Consider the following 21,656-nt stretch of genomic DNA (forward strand, 5'->3'; position numbering starts at 1 on the left):
AAAAAGCTAGCAGAGTAATTTGAGGTCTTGAAGTAGAGATCGACATATTCTTGAGGACCTTAGGTCCTGAGGCTGTCACTGACTTTCTCTAATCACATTCAAATTATTTAGCTGCCCTCACAGCAGTTAAGTAATCACCTAACCTGTTCCTTTTTTTTTTTTTAAAGAACATTAACCTCTTCATTTGACTCTGGATTTCTCTTAATTTCTATACTACTTCACTTTCCTGGTTCTTTCTGCATGTTAGAGATCCTAAACCATAAACCGGTATTCATAACATTTCTTTCACATGAAGTACATGTTATCTCATCTGCCAAACCCATTTAAAATGGACTAGTGGAAATTGCCTCAGAAGCCAAACAGATTGCACCTGTGTACAAGGGACCAGGTGTCTCTGAAGGGCTCCTAGATCTTTTGTATTCTTGCTGGCACGGTGTCAGGCTGGCCAGGCTGGTGAGTGGCTAACAGTTAAGATTTTAGGTGATCTAATCCTTAACTTGATAGATGCTGGGTGTAATCTACAGATTCTGCATAGAAATTAGCACTTACCCCTGGGAGAGCCCCTACCAGCTGTCAAGTGCTTTACCAAATAGCTCTATACTCAAGAATGCGGCTTCTGGGTGAGGGAACAGTCGTAGTCATTTTACATGTGGTTAGAGAGAAGTCTTGGGTGATGAAAGATTTTAGCTAACCTACACGCTATAGGTAAACATTTCCAAAAACATTGCATAACCTGAATACAGAGTGAATTGTTTTCCAGTAAATACTGGCTTCAGCATTTTTCAAAAATCAAGGAATGGTATATTTTATAGAATGGGAAAACTAAGAAATGAAATTTGACCTGTTGTAAAACTAGGATTTAGTGCTGTTGAATTTCAATAATGGGCATACAGGGTACATTAGGAGTAAATGTGAAAGAATAGGGTCATGATGGAATCTGATACAGGGTGGAAAAAATTTCTCTTAACCAGAAACACTGGGCCCTAAGAAGTTGTCTTAGGGTCAACCACATGAATTTAACATACAAAAATGGCAATTTAATTTGGTTCAAACATACATTTCAAACTTTTGTCTTTTCCTTGTAAAGAATAAAGTTCAGTTCACGGTATACCAGAGTTAAAATTGCACAGATGTCAGTATTCCAATAGAGAAAAATAATTTTTTTTAAAAAGCGAAAAAGTAAAATTTGAGTTCAGGTAGTCAGATATCCTTTTATAGTCTTACTACTTTAGGGAACCAACCCTTCCTCGGTATAAAAATCTGGAAAAAAATGCCATAGTTGCCACCCTCTTAATAACTAGTTTCCATGCCCCATATTTGTTGGAGAACCTACTTTGTGATGTTTAAATTTTTACCTTAAGTTGCCTCAACTTCCCATTTATTAAAATGGCTGTATTGCCTCTAGAATGAAAGCTGAAGGGGAAAAGCAATTTTTAGCGATTCCCCTTATTCTACCAACTTGTTCTTGAAGCTACAGTCATGCCCAATGTTCCTACCCCCAATTTTTTTTTTTTAAACCTTCGACCACTCGAGATATGTCAGCATTTCTGCTTAGTAACTGGCATATTACTACGCGGTGCAAACTATTGATATAAACAGTGACTTGTGATAGATTTTTTTTCCCTTCTGTACTAAATCAGATCATTTCTCCTCATCAGCAACTTAACAAGAACAAAGTTAAAGATGTGACCTCAGGAAGGTAACTAAGGTGGATGAAATACTACGGCAATACTATCAGGACTGATGGAATATTGCTCAAGTGCAGTGGCTAGGGTCTAAAAGAAACTTTAGAGATCTGGTATATTTCCAACTGAATGTTAAGTGAAATAGCATGTTAAAGTCAAATTACGTGGCTTGTTTAAAAGTCACCCTCTTAACAGCAACCACAATTCTACTGCTTCCTGTTCTTCCATTTTCTTTCCTGTTCAATTGCTTGAAACCCTCAAACAACAAGTTCTGATTCTACAGTATTCCTGTAATTCCTTTCTCTGTGTATTTACCTACTTTTATCTTTCAATGTGCATTTCCATCTTGGCACCGTAACAAACAATTCAAAAATGCCATCTAATGCATTATGCCACTGAGCACTGTAGCCAGTGATTTTAAGTGTACTAGATTATCTTCAGGTTGAAAAGAGCGTAAGCTGAAGAAATAAATGTCTACATCTTAACTAAAGGCAAAACAACTTATGAATGGTTAGTTTGAAAATGCTTTAAGGCCCGACTATCAGAGCTGACTGAAAACATTTGAGTTAGGCAGAGTTGTAATGTTATGTGAATAGTGAGAAGTGTTACAAACACAGTAGCCATATATTTTAATTAAAACAGAGTTTATTAGCTTTTCTTTTAATATAAACATGAGGAAGAAAAACCACATAAGTTGTAGCATTCTTTTCAAAATAAAACTGCAATCAGTACTTGAATTTCCAAGCTCCAAACTCCATAAACAATATTTTTTGAGGTGGTAGATTGTAGTATTTTATATACCATAATTTATCATTTATGTCTCTGTCCCTTAAAAATGATGGAACCTGCAGCACTCAGTATAATGTGAAGCCTTGCTATAAAGAGAGAAAGTACTTCTGGCCCAGAAATGCTTTGTTTACAGGCAAAATTCCTAGGATTACATTTGAGAAGGTAGGAGGAGAAAGATTTCACATAGTTGAGAACACTTTTTTTTTTTTTTTTTTAATATTTCGAGTTTAGGTGACATCGTTACCAATCTCCAAAAAGACTGATTACTGGACCTCCCTGCCTTTTAAAGCCTGAGGTAAGGGTTCCTAAGGTTTATATGCTTCCTCTTAAATAGAACTTGAAGTGAGACACCTACAGCCAGGTTAACACACAGGATAGAAAAGCTGTTTCGTATCACTTGCTCTCCTGTCCCTACTATTAGGGTCCAGTTCCTTTCAATTTATTACATGTGAATTAACACTGTTGTTCATAATTCCTTTACCAAATCTAGAAAAAAGAAACTTAAGTGATCAAGCAGGTAAGCAGCCCAGCCTTGCAAAGGACTATTTTAAAAAGAGGAGGGGAGGTATCCCCTCAAGTCTTAGTGCAATTTTAAGCTTTGATACTTGTAGAAGTATAAATGCCACAAACTTACAAAACATCATTTGAAAGTTTAATCGAATTTCTTCTAAACTCATTTAGTTTTGTAAATTTTAAACGTTAAGCGTTTATTGTTTTACTTTTTATTTTTTAAAATTTATGTATTTATTTATTTATGGCTGTGTTGGGTCTTCGTTTCTGTGCGAGGGCTTTCTCTAGTGGTGGCAAGTGGGGGCCACTCTTCATCGCGGTGTGTGGGCCTCTCATTATCGCGGCCTCTCTTGTTGCGGAGCACAGGCTCCAGACGCGCAGGCTCAGTAATTGTGGCTCACGGGCCTTCCCAAGCCAGGGCTCGAACCTGTGTCCCCAACAAGAGAGCCTGCGACAGTGAGAGGCCCGCGCACCGCGATGAAGAGTGGCCCCCGCTTGCCACAACTAGAGAAAGCCCTCACACAGAAACGACCCAACACGCCATTAAATAAATTAATTAATTTAAAAAAATAAAAAATAAAAAAATAAAAGCTTAATGTTTAAAATGTACAAAAGTAAATGAGTTTAGAAGAAATTCGATTAAAGTTTCAAGTGATGTTTTGCCAGTCTAGCATTTATACTTCTGCGACAGTGTTCTGGAGTATCTAAGCACACTATATTAAAGCTTAAAATTGTTGTAAGACTTTTCGGACACCTTCTATTTCATCACCGGCTTGTTAATTACTGGACCACCATGTTGGCTGGAATTATGAAAATATCCTTTAATACAAGTATATAACAAAGAGGAAAATCATCACAAAATCAGAAGCACCATTATAGTTAACAAGAAATGCAGCACAGACCCAACAGAAGGAAATAACCTACTTTCTCTGTTTATGATCGCAAACATGCTAATACGCTAATAAGTACTGCCTGCAAAGAATTTGGATGACATGTGTTATTCAGCAGCTTTTTGGTTTAAATTGATTGCCAATAATGACTAGCAGCTTCAATGATATAGTAGGGAGGAAGAACCCTGCAAAACCTAACGATGCTACGACAGTCTGTTCCGAAGTTTGGCTTTATGAGTTGTTAGGAGTCCCATGTTTTTTTTTTGTTTTTTTTTTCTTTCTCTGTTTATGATCGCAAACATGCTAATACGCTAATAAGTACTGCCTGCAAAGAATTTGGATGACATGTGTTATTCAGCAGCTTTTTGGTTTAAATTGATTGCCAATAATGACTAGCAGCTTCAATGATAAAGTAGGGAGGAAGAACCCTGCAAAACCTAACGATGCTACGACAGTCTGTTCCGAAGTTTGGCTTTATGAGTTGTTAGGAGTCCCATGTTTTTTTTTTGTTTTTTTTTTCTTTCTCTGTTTATGATCGCAAACATGCTAATACGCTAATAAGTACTGCCTGCAAAGAATTTGGATGACGTGTTATTCAGCAGCTTTTTGGTTTAAATTGATTGCCAATAATGACTAGCAGCTTCAATGATATAGTAGGGAGGAAGAACCCTGCAAAACCTAACGATGCTACGACAGTCTGTTCCGAAGTTTGGCTTTATGAGTTGTTAGGAGTCCCATGTTTTTTTTTTGTTTTTTTTTTCTTTCTCTGTTTATGATCGCAAACATGCTAATACGCTAATAAGTACTGCCTGCAAAGAATTTGGATGACATGTGTTATTCAGCAGCTTTTTGGTTTAAATTGATTGCCAATAATGACTAGCAGCTTCAATGATATAGTAGGGAGGAAGAACCCTGCAAAACCTAACGATGCTACGACAGTCTGTTCCGAAGTTTGGCTTTATGAGTTGTTAGGAGTCCCATGTTTTTTTTTTGTTTTTTTTTTCTTTCTCTGTTTATGATCGCAAACATGCTAATACGCTAATAAGTACTGCCTGCAAAGAATTTGGATGACATGTGTTATTCAGCAGCTTTTTGGTTTAAATTGATTGCCAATAATGACTAGCAGCTTCAATGATATAGTAGGGAGGAAGAACCCTGCAAAACCTAACGATGCTACGACAGTCTGTTCCGAAGTTTGGCTTTATGAGTTGTTAGGAGTCCCATGTTTTTTTTTTGTTTTTTTTTCTTTCTCTGTTTATGATCGCAAACATGCTAATACGCTAATAAGTACTGCCTGCAAAGAATTTGGATGACATGTGTTATTCAGCAGCTTTTTGGTTTAAATTGATTGCCAATAATGACTAGCAGCTTCAATGATATAGTAGGGAGGAAGAACCCTGCAAAACCTAACGATGCTGCGACAGTCTGTTCCGAAGTTTGGCTTTATGAGTTGTTAGGAGTCCCATGTTTTTTTTTTGTTTTTTTTTGTTTTTTTTTTTTTGTTTTTTTTTGTTTTTTTTTTTTTGTTTTGTTTTTTTTGTTTTTTTTTGTTTTTTTTTCTTTCTCTGTTTATGATCGCAAACATGCTAATATGCTAATAAGTACTGCCTGCAAAGAATTTGGATGACGTGTTATTCAGCAGCTTTTTGGTTTAAATTGATTGCCAATAATGACTAGCAGCTTCAATGATATAGTAGGGAGGAAGAACCCTGCAAAACCTAACGATGCTACAACAGTCTGTTCCGAAGTTTGGCTTTATGAGTTGTTAGGAGTCCTATGTTTTTTTTTTTTTTTTTTCTTTTTTTTTGTTTTTTTTTTTTCTTTTTTTTTTGTTTTTTTTTCTTTTTTTTGTTTTTTTTGTTTTTTTTCTTTTTTTGTTTTTTTTGTTTTTTTTGTTTTTTTTTGTTTTTTTTTCTTTTTTTTTGTTTTTTTTTTTTTTTTGTTTTTTTTTTGTTTGTTTTTTTTTGTTTTTTTTCTTTTTTTGTTTTTTTTTGTTTTTTTGTTTTTTTTTTTGTTTTTTTCTTTTTTTTTTGGAGTCCCATTTTTTGATGGTAATACTGCACTGATTCTAAAGGAATATGCAGCATTATGGGACAGTGAGTCAAGAAAAACATAGAAGTTATATAGTTAGTGTCTTTAAAGTCTAAAAATTTAAGCTATTAATTAAAAAACCTCACATAGTTTACAGCTATCAGATATCTGTGTGTGGATTGGGAGCAGATATCTGTGCATGGATTGGGAGCTTTTAGCTTTGGAGTGGTTTTTGTAACTCTGTTTACAATAAAAAGGACAGAAGAGCGTGTTACATTGACGAGGTCCCGTTCTTTCCTATGAGCATAATCTTCGCTTGTCCATGAGTCTCTTGAATTCAATGTCTTTCTTTAAGGTGAAAATACTAACTTTGCTGGTTTCTGAGCAGGAGAGGTGATACTTCTCCAGTCCTTGTTTCGAGGGGTTTATGATGTTACAACCCCTCACTTCTCCCTTAAGAGAGGATGGCATTGGAGCGCCGAATACCAATGAAATGATCAGCGCTGAAAGACCTTCTCATAGCAGCTCTACACACGTCTTTGTATTCGTCGTCACACAATCTGGAAATGGCCTAGGAGAGTCAATCAGGTAGAACATAGGTATAATTAGGGGGAAAAAAAAATGTTCGGACCTTAAAAAAACAAAAAAAGCATCATTGATAAGCCACACATCTACATTCGTTTAGATAGTTCATAGTTACTGCTACTTTGGATAGCTGATATCTACACTAACTGACAATTCCCTAAGGTAATAACCTTTAAGGGCTATGATTAGATTGCTGGGGCAAGGGGTAACTTGCCCTAATAACTTAGAGTTACTTAAAAATTGGGTTCCTAATGATAGGCTCCTAATAGCAATATCATCTGTTACCTACACGCGTGATCCTTAAACGTAATGGACATACACTTGGGCAAAATCAGTGTTTACTCAGCTATTCAACTTCTATTCAGTTTTCATTAGTTATTACATACTCTAAGAAAATTTTAATCAGGTAGGTATGTGCTGAAGGTAGGAGAGGTCTAATGACAAGCTCTGAAAGGTGCTATTTCACTTGCACATAAATTATGGTAGAAAAACATCTTATTCTAAAGTACCACCAAGGTACCACAGAAAGTATCAATTTTAAATGTGTTCATTTCAGTTGTGAATTTTGCTGTATACCCACCAAAAATCATAAGCCATAAGTATTACTTTGTTCCATGTACGTTACCATTTATATTAAAAACTCATGTACTTTCTACAGCCAGTATCTGAATCCACATTATACCTTCCAAGTATAGGTCTCTCAGGTTAGCCACGGATGCTTTGTCTAATAAACTCATGGGACTGAACTGTGATACACATACACACACACACACACACACACACACACACACACACACACACATGAACTGCAAGCTGAGTAAAAAACAGTTAAGAGGGAATTCCCTGGTGGCGCAGTGGTTAAGAATCCGCCTGCCAATGCAGGGGACACGGGTTTGAGCCCTGGTCCGGGAAGATCCCACATGCCGAGGAGCAACTAAGCCCGTGCGCCACAACTACTGACCCTGCGCTCTAGAGCCCGTGCTCTGCAACAAGGGCAGCCACTGCAATGAGAAGCCTGCGCACCGCAATGAAGAGCAGCCCCCGCCCGCCGCAGCTAGAGAAAGCCCGCGTGCAGCAGCGAAGACCCAATGCAGCCATAAATAAATAAATACATTTATTTATTTATTAAAAATATCAAGACAGTAGAAATAGTCCAAAACATCAATTATTAAAAAAAAAAAAAAGACAGTTAAGAGTGGTAAGTAGATTATGTAGGTACATATGATTAGGGATACAATTTTAAGAAATTATTCATGTATGGTTATATGTAAGTGTAGAGGTTCAAATGGAAAACCATTAAGAACAGATTAAATATGATTTAAAGTATTCTGAATTATGGTTACAGAAGAGACAATTTTTTTTTTTATAATGTGGGATCCCTGTATAAACCATAAAAGACACAGGAAATATGATGCCAACGGGTCAATAAGCTCTTCAAACTGTTAACAGCTTTCCATTTTCCTAATCACTGCTTAATATAATTTAGCTACAGATGTGGCTTCGGTGGCTGACAGAAAACCCCAGTTAGTGATTTCACAGCCTTACCTGTAAGTTCTGTGCTCTTTCTTTGCTAAGAGGAGTGAATAGAACATTCAGGTTGTTGTCATCTGCTAAGGAGCGAAGGTCAAAGTAGTATTTGGCATACACTCTGAAAGGAACATGAATATTATTCAACTGAAGTAGCTCCAGGAAGTGCCTTTCCATCTCATTCCTGGGGGAGGAGGAGAAGACAAAACCAACACAGGACAATTTTAGTCAACTGGGCTATCTTCAAAAATACCATTCTGAGCTACTAGGATGGCTCTAAATACTGTTTTGAAACAAATAATGGCTACCCAGCTGGATTAATACCCTAATGTTCAAACAAGGTACAGCTATTTGTGGTCCTTTCTGCGTCCCAGCACTTTGAGTCTGGGACAAGGGGGAAGAGGTTATGGCCCTCTTATGCACTCATGCTGCTGACTCAGGGGCTCATTCTTCAGAGTTCCATTAGTGCAGCTGTACGATTCATGCTCCACACTCACTCACAAGGCCCCGCTATAGTGATCAGATGAAAGGAATGATGTATGCTGTTTATTAGCTCTGAAGAACTTGCAGACATTTTCACCGGGCTGATGACAGGAAGGGGCTTACTGAAGTAGAGACGAGCCAACAAAAGGAGTGGGCACATCACCACGGCAACAAAATGGATCCATCGAGAGCCACTGCTATTATCTCTGAGGGGGGAAAACTCTTGAGGCAACAAGGATTCATCTCAAGTAAATAAATAAATAAGCTACATTCGATGGGAAAGGGAATCCCCCCACCCCCACCCCGTGCATGGGGCTGTGTCAAAGGGCATAATGCAAGTTTTTGTTCACCTTAAAACCTTACTAGGGTGAGTTGTCGTCACCATGACAGGACAGGATGCACTTTTTAAGCTTAGGAAGGCAGTAAGATTATGTCTCAGCTAGACTAAACCCACTTTACGATACGACCTCTGATAGAGCAGTTGTTTCCCCCGGTGTTAGGAGAGCAGCCCAGAATGTTCAGACCTACCGCCCCTTGCCAGGACAGACTGCACACGCCCACAGAGGGCGAATTCAATGAAGTGGGAAAGTAGAGTGCTGGGAGCAGGCTTCTGCTCTATGACCACATCCAGCCATTTGCTTGCCAAATGTTTAAGTAAATAAATATAAAATTAGAGTAAATCTTACCACTTTCCACAGCAATCACTTTAGAGAGTTGATTATATAATAATGATAAATACCCAAACAAACATGCAAGTGGCTTATTTGACAATACATTTGGTTTCCTGGTTTTAAAGTGTTAACATTTTATCCATTGGATAAATCAACAAATGCTCCATGTTCTCCTGTATGGAGAGCAGAGTATGAGCAGAAATGAGGTTTCTCATTTGTTGAACTTTAAACCTAACTGAACCTACTTCCAAAATTCATTTCCTGTTCATACGGCCAGAAGTCTATAGAAATGTAAACCAGATAATGTTTTGATAATCAGCTAATCAGGACTTAATTTACTACAGGAATAAATGCACTTCACTATCCCTTTTATATTTTCTCCACTAATACATTTTAATTGTGTGGAAATACAGTACTTCATAGGATTAACATGTCTATTCATAGAGCTTTAATCACTGAAGAAAAGCATTATGCCTACAGAATATGCATCTTCTGTGTTTTTTGCTGTTTTTAAATGGCTAGGTGGCTGAAGAGCCTACCACTTACAGGCGCAGCAAACTGTCTGAACAGCAGCTGCTCAGTTTAACTTACTCTTTTGAAGGGAAATATATATTTAACAAGACACAGAGATGTTAGAAAGTTTTAAGGAAAAGCTGATAGACAGCAATTTTTCAATTCAGACTCAAAATGAGACCATTACAAATAGTAGTCAACAGCAGAGGGATGAAACAAATGTGTATTAAACACTTTGTTGTAATGCTTTCCAACTCCCAAAGATCATAAACAAAAGCAGCCTATTATAAACATAACTCCTGGTGATTCTCCGTTCTACACAGAAAAGCGTTGTTTAGAATTAGTTTCTTCATAGCTGGACAGTGCCGCCAATGCTCCTGGGCTCAATGTCTATGAACACCCACACGTTTCCCTGCATGTTCTCGGATGTTGTACCTGGAACCAGAGCCCCAGTCAGCTCAGTTGCAGATTCTGAGAAAATTTCAGCTGCCATCATGGCAGGGATGGTGTTCACGATTACAAATTTTCCTTCCTTCAAGGGACCAGTTTAAAGACTGATGATAGTGTTGGTCAACGTCACTTTAGTTTCTGCAACTTCCAAAAGTACTTCTATTCATTTCAAATTCCTTATCTGCTGTTACACTGTTTGCTAAGATTGCTACCAGCAATATCACCATGACCACCTGGTTTACATGATCACCAAACTGGGCATTTTCACCAAAAGCCACTTTGACAGCTACTGACAGTCACTGGTCCCTTCTCTTAGTCACAACTTTCCTCGCTTCAGCTGTAAATATGCACTTTGGTAATTGTGAATTATCTAGAGTAAGGGGCAAAGGTAACAAAAACCAACTCTTGCCCCTGCCTGCCATCTTGATCGGCCTCTGCTGTCCAATATAATCAAGAGGTGTCCTTTCCCATTTTCCTGAATGCCACCCACAAAGACAGGTTCACTGTCAAGCGGGCACTTCGAGAGTCTGCTGGAATTACCTCTCTGGCTCATCCTGCTTCCCACCCTTGGGGCCCTTCACCAGAGCCAGACTGGAAGCCTGGCGTTTCATGCCAATGTGAGCGTGCCATCTGTGAGGAGAACCTGCCTAGTTAACTCAAGGCCCCACAAAGTGCCGCTGTGTTTGCTGAGTGCCCTGGGGGAGGCCCCAGGGTTGCTTCCCGGACTACCTGAGAGGTAGGTGTTTCCTAACTCAGCAGACTTTAGGGGAGGAGACAGGAACACAGGGATCTGAAACCTTTATATGTGGCTACCTGTACATCATAGTTTCTGTAACAACAGAACCTCAGATAAAAAGGAGAAAAAGACCAGCAAAAGCAAATACACAATGTGTGACTCAGGTTGAAATTATAACCTGTCAGTAGTCTAGAGGCCCTAAGACCTTAACAGTGGCCACTTGCTTCAAAGACCAGGCATGTGCCCCTTAAAAATGGACTGGACCTGGTAGACAGCTTTAAGAAAGCTGTCAAGTTACTGACTGTACCATGTTGTTCTGGTAGTGAGCTTGTAAAATGTTTGGCAAAAACCACCAGAAAAATAATTTCAATTTATCAAGCAGAATATTACAACAATAACACATCAAGACCTACCAATTAATGAGGGGAAATACAAATTGTTATACTACAGCTAGATAGAAAGAAGTCTGTCATTTTATGTCTATTTCAGCTCTCTGCACAAGGTAACCTTTCTTAAAATGTAACATTTCTTAAAAATGCAAACTTTATGAGAGCAAATGAGGTATCGGAAAATGGTTAGAAAGTTCACGGTAACCTTACAAACTCACATGTCCTCAACTGTAACGTCCTTGAGGATCTGTCTGTAGTCCACATTCTGTACAGTGTCATCGCCCCAAAGCTCCGAGGCAAGAAGAATGGCTCCCAAAACAATTCTTTTCCAGTTAGTGGGGCAAATGTCGATCTCAGCATAAGTTAAAAGCCTTTCTAAGTAAATCTGCAAAAGTAGAGCACTGATCTTTGATTTTAGTTCAGTTTAAGTGCTGTGATAAGAATTGTTAGGAATGACAGATTTCATCTCTTTTTGACACCCCTTTTATTCCTAGGTTCTACAAAGACTTTGCTCAGCCAAGCCAAGGCCAGAGGCCAGGTCACAGTTGTAAGTCAGATATTTCTGTTAGTCTGATATTTCTACTCTGCCCGTGTGAATTTCCAACCCAGTTTTGGTCACAGGAATGAAAGGACCTCTCAGCAAAGGGCATTCTAAAGACACGCATTGTATTATTACCTTCCCACTTGTCAAGGGCAGCACACACAGCCCAGTGTCGACTTCAACTGTTCAGTAAATGCTTGAGTGCCTATCACGTGCAATGTTAACTACAAGACTGGTGGTGGTTGCATGGCGATTTTACATAACGCTTGAGTGTGTAAAATTCTGGTAAGACTGAGCACATCTTTACCTTCTCTTCAGAGTCACCAGTCCTTTTGTGGCATGAACTTGAAGATAAAAACTGGTGGTCAAGAGAGCCTCCCAGTGGCTGCTGCGTGGCACAGCAGGACAGGCAGTACAGAGGGGCTTTGCAGCTGTCAAGTATTCCCATATTTGAGTGCCTTTTTCAGGGACACACATGCATACAAAGGGTAGTCCTTTTCATATCCCCAATTTTTCACATCTCCATTATCATTTCATTATTCATTTCTGTCTTACATAATCTGCAGCTTAGTCAATTCTTTTGGTTTTAAGGTGGGAAGACCTGCCTGTGTCTGTATCCCTGGGGCTCCTCTAAACCTGCCGGTTTGTGAGATGATTTCATGGTTTCTTTTACATGTATCAAATGTCTACCCTACAAAGAACTGGATGGAGTTAACAGCTGAGCAAAGATTTGAGAGGTAAGCTGTGATTTGTTGTTACCTCTGTAGAAGAGTGTATATGCCATTTGACAAAAAGAAAAATGTCCAGTTTTAAAGAGTCTGTTTACTCTCTGAAGGGTTATCAGATTGACAGCTCAGATTCGCCCATGCCCTCCAAACTCTACTGTGTTTTCAAACACGGGTATTGAGATTATATGTCCTTAGTGAAATTCGGCTCCCATTCCCCAAAGAACTCAGCACTCTCTAGTACCCTAAGAACGACTCTCCCCGCAAGGTTCAACTCTCTACTTTATGGGACTAATCAGAGGCACTGAAACGACACTGGCAATCTCTCAACTTCCTCTCACCTTTGTACTGGCAAACTTGGTACACGTGCCGACATTCATTTACCCCACTTGCCCTCCTGTCTCGGAGGAAGCGAGACGTCTTTCTTTTCACTGAAGCTCGCTCTCCTGCGAGTGACGTTGATCCCACCTCGCTTCTGCAGAGCACTGTGCCCACAGTTAGTCTCTTTTGGAACAGCTTCTCCCTCTCTGTCAGAGGCTTCCTCCAGTGTGAATGCTTCCATGTCCCCAGCCTGTCCCCCACTGCCCCTCGACGGCGTCCTCAGGGCTGAGGCCAGCTCCTCATCTCCCATCCTCTCCTTAACCCACTTCAGTCAGCCTCCTGCTGCTACCACTCTACAGAGACTACCCTTGCCGTGGTCACCGGTGCCTTCACACAAACCACCCAGAGCTCTTCGTCCCAGAGCTCCACTCCCCAGGCCTTCCCTCATAAATGAAAGAGCACTGCCACACGCCCAGTCGCTGAGACCAAACACCTGCACTTGAGTGTATCCTGCTCCAATCTGTTAGAACTTCTTGTTATCTCTACCTTCACTGGTACCCTGACCGCTTTTCTGTCTGTCACTTCTGACTTGTATCGCTGCCACTGCCTAACTTCTCTGCCTCCCAACAGACTACAGTCTGTTCTCCCCAAAGCAGCCAGGAGAGCCTCTTAAATTAAGAGTACTTTATGCGCCTGCTCCAGATCTGCCAGAGGTTTCCCATCAAACAAATACCTTCTTCCCGTGGCCTGCAAGTTACGAGGCCCTGTGCGGTACGGCCTTGTCCTTCCGTGACCTCATCACCTATGCTCTTTCCCTCATTCCCCGCTCGGATCACAATGGCCACCTTGCTTTCCCTTGAACACACAGAACAAGTTCCTGTCTCAGAGCCTTGCACTTGTCCCCTCTGCCCGTAATGCCAGCGTACCTGATCTTCCTCAGTTCAGCCAGGTCCTGGGTTCAAACATTACCTCTTTAAAGAGGCTCTTCCTGAGCTTTCTAGTAAGCCCCTCTAATCACTTTATCCCTTTACCTTGCTTTCTCTTCATGGTTTTTACCACTACTTGAAATAGTCATCTTTTAAAAAACACTCATTAAAAAAAAACACTTATACTTTGCTATACACCTGAAACTAACACGACACTGTAAATCAACTGTACTCCGATAAAAAAAAAAAAAAAAAAAAAAAAATTTACGTCTTCCACACTTGCTCCATAAAGGCAAGAACTTTATTTATCCAACTTGTTCTCTCCTCCACCCCCCACATGTAGAAAAGTGACACAGAGTAGGTATTCAGTGACATGGTATTTATGACATGAGCAACTTCTTGGTAGCATTTAGCGTACTCTCCTTCTTGAACCTCTCCTGGTGTCTCTTAGGGTTCTCTGCTGGGTTTCCTACCACTGTAGCCACTCCTCTGGGGGTCTGTCCCTTAAGTGCTGACAGTCCCTACAGATCTATCTTCTACCCACTTTTTATTTTACATACTTTCTCTGCATTTGAACAGCTACACTTAATTCCCTCCCTCTAGCTCAGATTCATGCTCCAATCCCATATATTCAAATGATTACTAGACACTGCCATTCTGCTGTCTCGCAGGTACATCAAGCTTAACTTGTCTACAAAGAAATGCCCCTCTTCCAACCCAAATACTCTCCTTCCTGCAGTTCCTAGCTCTCCATATGCAAGCACCATTCCTGCCTCTCTCAAGCATGTGCTAAGCACTCCAAGTGGCCTGTAGCTCCAAGAAAAGGCCTGTGTCTGATCCAGTACCCGCTGAGGGGTCTCTCTTCAAAAGGACAAGCCTCCCGTCCTCAGTTCTGCCTTGACAGGCGCCGGCAGTGAGGGGCCTAAGTATTCCTTCCCTGCAGACCACGCAGCTGACTTCCCCCCTACAGGTTTGCTATAGGGAGGAGTAAAACAATCCCAGCTACCTCTCACTTGAATATGATTTAGTATTCAAATGATAAAATCTTACCATAGGAATTAGGAATGGATGACAAAAAGGTCCTTACACAGCTGTAGCTTAGCAGGCTAACTAGAGGAAAGCCTTCTGAAGTCCTACTGGCACCCTAGTCCTGGGCAACTTCACATGCAGGCAATAAGAGGACAGCAGGGATGGTTAACACCATTATCCATTACCCAAGGAACAGAGAACTGAGGGCAGTAGTTCTCAATCAGGACACACATCAGAACTGCCTAGGCAGTACAGTCTGGGACTCAGCTTCAAACTACCCGGCACCTGTTTCTGCCTGTGGACCAGAGCGTTCAGTTATGGCCCCGCCCTAGCGCCACAACATGCGCCGTCTGTGTGTGCGTGTGTGCACTGTGCGTGCATGTGTCCCCTCAGGTGTGGAAGGAGAAACCAGAAATCTCTCCTGCTGCCTTTAATAGCAATTGTTTTGTGATGAGAAAAGCAATGGCAACATTTTAAATCATAATGATTATTAAAGCTCAAATGTGTATACTTTACTTTCTTTTGATAGGTTTCTCTTAATAAAGTTCTAATGATCATTTCAGGAACCTACTTTCATTTGGGAAAAACAGGACCATACCATGTGTACAAGACAGAAATTTCTACAGATGCTTTATGAAAGAAAAAATATCTTACCCAAGTTACTATTGCACAGTCAGCAGTTAGCAGTGCGGCACTACAAAGAGTATGAACAAATCTGTAAATGACTTCGTGTTCAGGATCGTGCTCGAAGTATTCCTCTGGAAGCTTTTCTCGCTGAAAGGAGAAAAAATGCAATTTAAGTATCCATGGAAGAAAAATACTTAAAAGTACCCTTAAGATAGCAGTCTTCACACTTGGGCCCACGTGCCCCTTAAAATAATTTTGGTTGGGTGACATGTCTTGTAGTCTTTTAAATATAAACAATGGGATCCTAAAATACCACAGTGATCCAGTACTCACCACCATTCATTAAAGAAAAATACAGGCACAACCGCAGAAAATTTATGTATTTCCACGTTCCTCCCCACAGAATTCTAACCAAATGTAAACTATTGGGTTGGCCAAAAAGTTCATTTGGTTTTAAGTAAAAATAAACGACACAGTTTTCATTTTCACCAAGCATTTTATTGAACAATATATTCACTAACCAAACAAACTTTTTGGCCAACCCAATATTTTTAGGCTCAAAAGTCTTGCTGATCACCATATGTCATACTTTTCTGTAATCAACTTTGAAAACACATTCCCAGTGTCCTGTAACCATAAGGCTCTAAGAATGTGCTGTCCTGTACAGCAGTCGCCAGCCACGTGTGGCTACAGAGCACCCGAAGAAGTGAATTTTAAAACTTTGTCATTTTAATTCGTTTAAAATTTAAACAGTTTTCTAATTTTCTTCTTAGAGGCCTTATCATATTAGGTTTATTTACAAATATTTATATTGTTTGATGCTATGGAAAATCATCCTTTAAAAAGATACATTTTCTGTTACTTGGGTATGTTTACTTACCTGCTCACTATTCATACAAAGTGCAACTCGGTTCATATCCATCAACCCCTTATACAACACGCCTTCGGGAAAATGACTAGACACAACATGGCGTGGGGAAGAAGACTTAAAGGAAGATGAATTTGACTTCGAGCTGGAGGAAGTAATTTTCTTCTAGTAATTAATTTCAAAGCAAATCAGCATGAAATAAACACAACTGTATAAGAGAAAAATACCACTTCAATAAAACTGACACTCACTGTGAGTGGATGTAATCTCTCATCAAAAATATCCAAGGATCTATCTGCATCTCTATAAAATAAGAATGTGCATTTAAAAAATTAATTCAGGAGTTACTATCTTAGTAAAATATCTGCTAGGAGTAGAGAGAGGGGTAGAGGAAGCTTAACCTTCAACAAAGCAAACAGTTTTATAAATTCTTCTCCTGGATTCCACCCTTAGAAAGGTTTCCTGACCTATTTTTACTCAGCACATCAAGTTCCGTGAAATCTTTTCTACAACAACCAGCCAGAGTTGCCTCTATAAGCACTGACCCTCCCTAACAGGCAATGCTAGTAAACCAATATATTTTCACTCCTCTAACCTCACACTGGAATATGCAAGAACATTTTATAAAGCAGTGGTGGTGGGCAATAAATTCTTCTAACTTCAATCAATGTGAATATGAGATTCATGGTTTTTTCCCGTTTTTTTCTCTTTAGTTCTTTATATTCTTATTGTGTATTTCTTCTTGTCTCTTTTAAATAGTTTGAGTTAAAAATGTAATTGTCTTTTTATTTTAAAAGAAACCAGGCTTTTTAATTTAAAATTTCACCACACTAATACACTGCGCTCATTTGAACAGCGGTTCTCTAAATGTGGTCTGCAGGCCTCTGGGATTCTCCCCTATCCCCTCCTTCAGGAGGCCCAAGAGGTCAAAACTGCTTTTATAAGAATACTAAGACACTACCTGCCCTTCACATTGTGTGACATTTGCTATGGATGTATAAAAGCAAAAGTGGGTAAAACTGCTGGTTTCTGAGCATGAATCAAGGCAGTGGTACCAAACTGAATTAGAAGTCATTCAATTATTCACTGCCACTTGCAGTTAAAAATCTGCTTTAAGAACATCCTTGATAAAAGAGTAAAAATTAATAGTGTTCTTAAACCTTGGTCCTTCTTTTTAATATTCTGAATAAGTGGAAAGTATGCATTAAGCACTTTTACATACTGAAATATGGCTGTGTTAAGGAAAAGCACTTGTGACTTGGCGGTAAGTCATTTTTTTCATAGAACACCATCTTTATTTGAAACACTTTTTTCATCGAACACCATCGTTATTTGAATGTACAACTGACACAGTCATTCTTTCACAAATGAACAAAGTGAGCCTGTCACTTCAAGGACAATAACTCTAAAGTTATTTGTTGCCAATGACAAAATTCAAGCCATCAAGCTAAAAATATCAGGATTTTTGGAAAACTTCTACCTTCTATTGTGAACTTGACAACTTCTCAACACTTAAAAGACTTTTCTGGTAAGACTGGTGGTGACACTAACAAAAGTGAGTTTTTGACACTGTCTAAAGAAATGTGAACCAATACTTTCCAAATGACCAATGTATAATATTATAAAGTCAGGTACAGGTAAAAAGATCTACTCAGTATGCATGACAGATCAATGGGTATTAATTTAACATAGTATTTATTACAAGTTCATTGATATGACTTAGAATTCCATTTTAACTAATTTAAGAAACTAGCACATGCAGACTTTTGGTAGAGTATCAAAGAATATACCAAATTATCTGAAGGCTTTAAAAATACATCTTTTTCCAACTATATATCTGCAAGCAGCTGGATCTTCTTCATATTGTTTCTTCAAAACAAATGACTGAAGACAGAATAGATATGAGAATCAGCTGTCTTCTATTAAGGAGATACTTTTCTCTCAATATTTTTTGTTGTGGAAAATAGTTATTTTTCATTAAAAAAAAAATGACTTATGTTAAACACTGGGGTTCCCAATCAGGGGTGATTTCGTCCCCCAGGGGACTTCTGGCCATGGCTGGAGACAGTTTTGGTTGTCGTAATGTGGAGGGAAGAAGGTGCTACTGGCATCTAGTGAGTAGAGGCCAAGGGTGCTGCTATATATCCTATAACACACAGGACGACACCCCACAACAAAGCATTATCTAGCTCAAAATTTCAATAGTGCTAAGGCAAACCCTGTTTGAACATACAATGGATTTAATTTTTTAAATTCTCAGTTTCAATTTCTAATACAGTAAATTATCAATATAACCCATATAAACAAATACTCTTTGGGATGCTCAGTAACCTAAGAATTAAGGGTCCTAAGATAAAAATAAATGATTCACTTCTATATTGTAATAAAAGCACTCGAATAATAAAAGCTTATGCCAGTAACACCTATAGTTATTACCTAACACTAAACTTGATACCTTGTAAATTAATTAGCTGGAATAACAAGATAGGTTTTAAAAGAGCTCACCTGTTCTTTATGTGGTTATATATTGCTAAGGTCATACTGTGGAGGAAAAAAAAATACATTGTAATAACTGATTTTTATCATATCAGGCCTGAAGACATTTTTAAAAAGGGGTTAGCAAGGAGGGAAGACCTTCCAGAGGCCCAGTGGCCCCGAAATCCTCGAATTCAGAACAGTACCACATGGGTGCTTTCCCCCTTGTTTTAGGTTCTTCAGCTTTTAGCAAAATTAGGAGACCCAAAATGCTAGATATGCTGTTAGAAGGCATGTTTTGGTTGATTATTATAATATATAAATTATTACATATTTCCCCTGTCATTTGTCCTTCTACCCACAAAACCTTCTGTCCTGTACAAGTTCTATCTATCTATACACATGCTTAAATTTAAGCCATATAGTAGTTTGTGTGTGTGGGGGTGTGTGTGTGTGTGTGGTTTTTCTGTTAGCCCCTGAATTTCAGTTGATTTAGTTCGCTATCCACCTACCCATCCGTTTTCCATTATTTCCCTAAAAGTAAATAATAAAAGTGCTCTATACCAAAATGATTTAAAATCACTTTTACATAATTATTAGAAAATTTAATAGCAAAATTTTATAGCCACAAAACTGATGATAGGTCTAGCTATCCTGAAATAAGCAGTGCTAATAATACAGCATAATACTACACAGTATACTATTAATGACAGGTATTTCCAAATTATTTCAAATAAAGTATTAACGAACAGATAGATACAAGTCCTTAGGTAGTCTTTTTTAAGTTACTATATTCCTAAGTTATTCACAGCTGTTGTATATTAGGCAACAAAGGGGTTCTCTGGTTAAGTTATATGCTCCCCTTTGTTCTCAGTGTCTAAAATGAAACTCAAAATAATTGAGGGAAGGCAAATCTGAATTTTATAATAGGTCTATAGAATCTTAGCACTTGTATAAAGGCCTGTAACACCGTTAGCATCAAAGATGGACACTTCTATAGTGCTTCAAAGTTTCATCTTCAAATTGATTTTAAAATCACAGCATTAGAAGTTTTATGATGGAAAGGACCACTGAACCGTAGATGACATTTAATTAAACAACCCATTTTACAGAGAAGGGAACCAAGGCTTAAAACTGACTTACCTAAGGTCCCACTAATTATCAGAAGCAGTTCTCTTTCTCCTGCCCTCTAACCAAATAGTGGCTCCCAAGCTCAGCTGCACACTGGGATCATCTGAGAAGCTTTAAAAACTGCCTGGCTTCTGCTTCAAGATGTTCTGATTTAACCGGCACTGGGTATGACTTGGGCATCAGGACTGTTTTTAAAGATTCCCAGATGACTGCAGCGTGCAGCAAAGTTTAGGGATGAATGAGTTAGGGTTAAGATCGGAGAATCACTCGGGATGCTTTTGTCCATATAATCATGCTTCACATCATTCCCCATCTTGTCAAAAGGTGTGTGTGCATGGGTGAGAGAGAGACAGACAGACAGACAGACAGACACACAGACACTGTGTCTTGGAGGCGGGGGCAGGCGGGTGGACTTTGTGCATCCAGAAACATATATCTTGAAAAGTTGCATAAGTGATTCTAATAAGGCTCACCTACCCCACTGAGAACAACTACCCCACTGAAAACTAACCCCATGATAAACATTTTCAAAATCATTCCTAAAAGCCAATTGGCCCTATTAATTTTCTCAGTAAACCTTTATTTCACCAATAATGAATGTGATGAATGATCATTTTTAAAACTTCATGAGAGCAAATTAAAATTTACTGTACTTCCAAAAATTAGACTAGGTCGGGAAAAAAAAAGGATGACACCTACTTGTCTGAGCAAGGTTAATCTTTTTTTTTTTTTTTTAAATTTTATTTAATTTTACTTATTTTTGGCTGCATGGGGTCTTTGTTACTGCGCGCGGGCTTTCTCTAGTTGCCAAGAGCGGGGGCTGCTCTTTGTCGTGGTGCGCGGCCTTCTCACTGTGGTGGCTTCTCTTGTTGCACAGCACGGGCTCTAGGTGCGTGGGCTTCAGTAGTTGTGGCACACGGGCTCAGGAGCTGTGGCTCGCGGGCTCTACGGCACAGGCTCAGTAGTTGTGGCGCACGGGTTTAATTGCTCTGCGGCATGTGGGATCTTCCCAGACCAGGGCTCGAACCTGTGTCCCCTGCGTTGGCAGGCAGATTCTTAACCACTACACCACCAGGGAAGTCCCTGAGCAAGGTTAACCTTCAAAGGTACTTTTGAATTATATACTGGACATCAGACTCTTTTGAATTCAAAAGAAGCTGCGACTCTAGCCAAAGTAGAGTGGTTTTTGTACCCACAGATTCAGTGTCTTGGCTGAATAAAAACATTCAGTGATGATGTGATAAGTGCCCAAACTCAGGACTTTAGAGATGGGGCTCAGTTTTTGCTGAAACATGATTTGACTTCAACTATTATTGTAAGCAAGAGAGGAAAGTTACATTATTATGACTGTGAACTTGCTGTCTTTAATTAAAGTAGAAGTTACTGATAATTTAAATAGCTAAAAAAAAAGCTGGCACATTAAAAACCAATTAAAAATATAATTAGCTTTTAAAATTAAGACAACAAATAAAATTAAGGATAAGGACATTAATATTTTCAAATAGCATTTCCCAAACTGTGTTCTGGAAAATCAACATTCATATCCTAAGGAGATGTTAATGTTTCGTGGACAACCGCGAGGGAGGAGGCAAGAAGCTCTGCATCCCGTTTGGTTTTTCTCTCTTAAATAAGCTTGAAAGGTTCATCATTAGGGTGTTTTGAAAGTGCATCTCCAATTGTGGACTATGAGGTGCTCCCAGAAATTAAAGAATAGTTTCCATCATCATGACACTGTTCGTGTCTCCTTAAGTATA

The 21,656-nt window shown here is 39.1% G+C and overlaps 1 long non-coding RNA gene across 1 annotated transcript; it reads right to left on the bottom strand.

The window, feature by feature from the left end:
* Positions 1 to 2,322: 2,322 nt before the first annotated feature.
* On the bottom strand, positions 2,323 to 9,251 carry LOC309621369. The gene is made up of 2 exons (XR_014239973.1): positions 8,036 to 9,251; positions 2,323 to 6,476 (listed from the first exon to the last, which is right to left on the bottom strand). It is a non-coding gene; the product is annotated as an uncharacterized lncRNA (long non-coding RNA).
* Between the last annotated feature and the right edge of the window lie 12,405 nt (positions 9,252 to 21,656).

This window comes from Balaenoptera borealis (genome assembly GCF_965194805.1).
Source record: "Balaenoptera borealis genome assembly, contig: HAP1_SCAFFOLD_358, whole genome shotgun sequence".
Taxonomy (NCBI): Eukaryota; Metazoa; Chordata; class Mammalia; order Artiodactyla; family Balaenopteridae; genus Balaenoptera; species Balaenoptera borealis.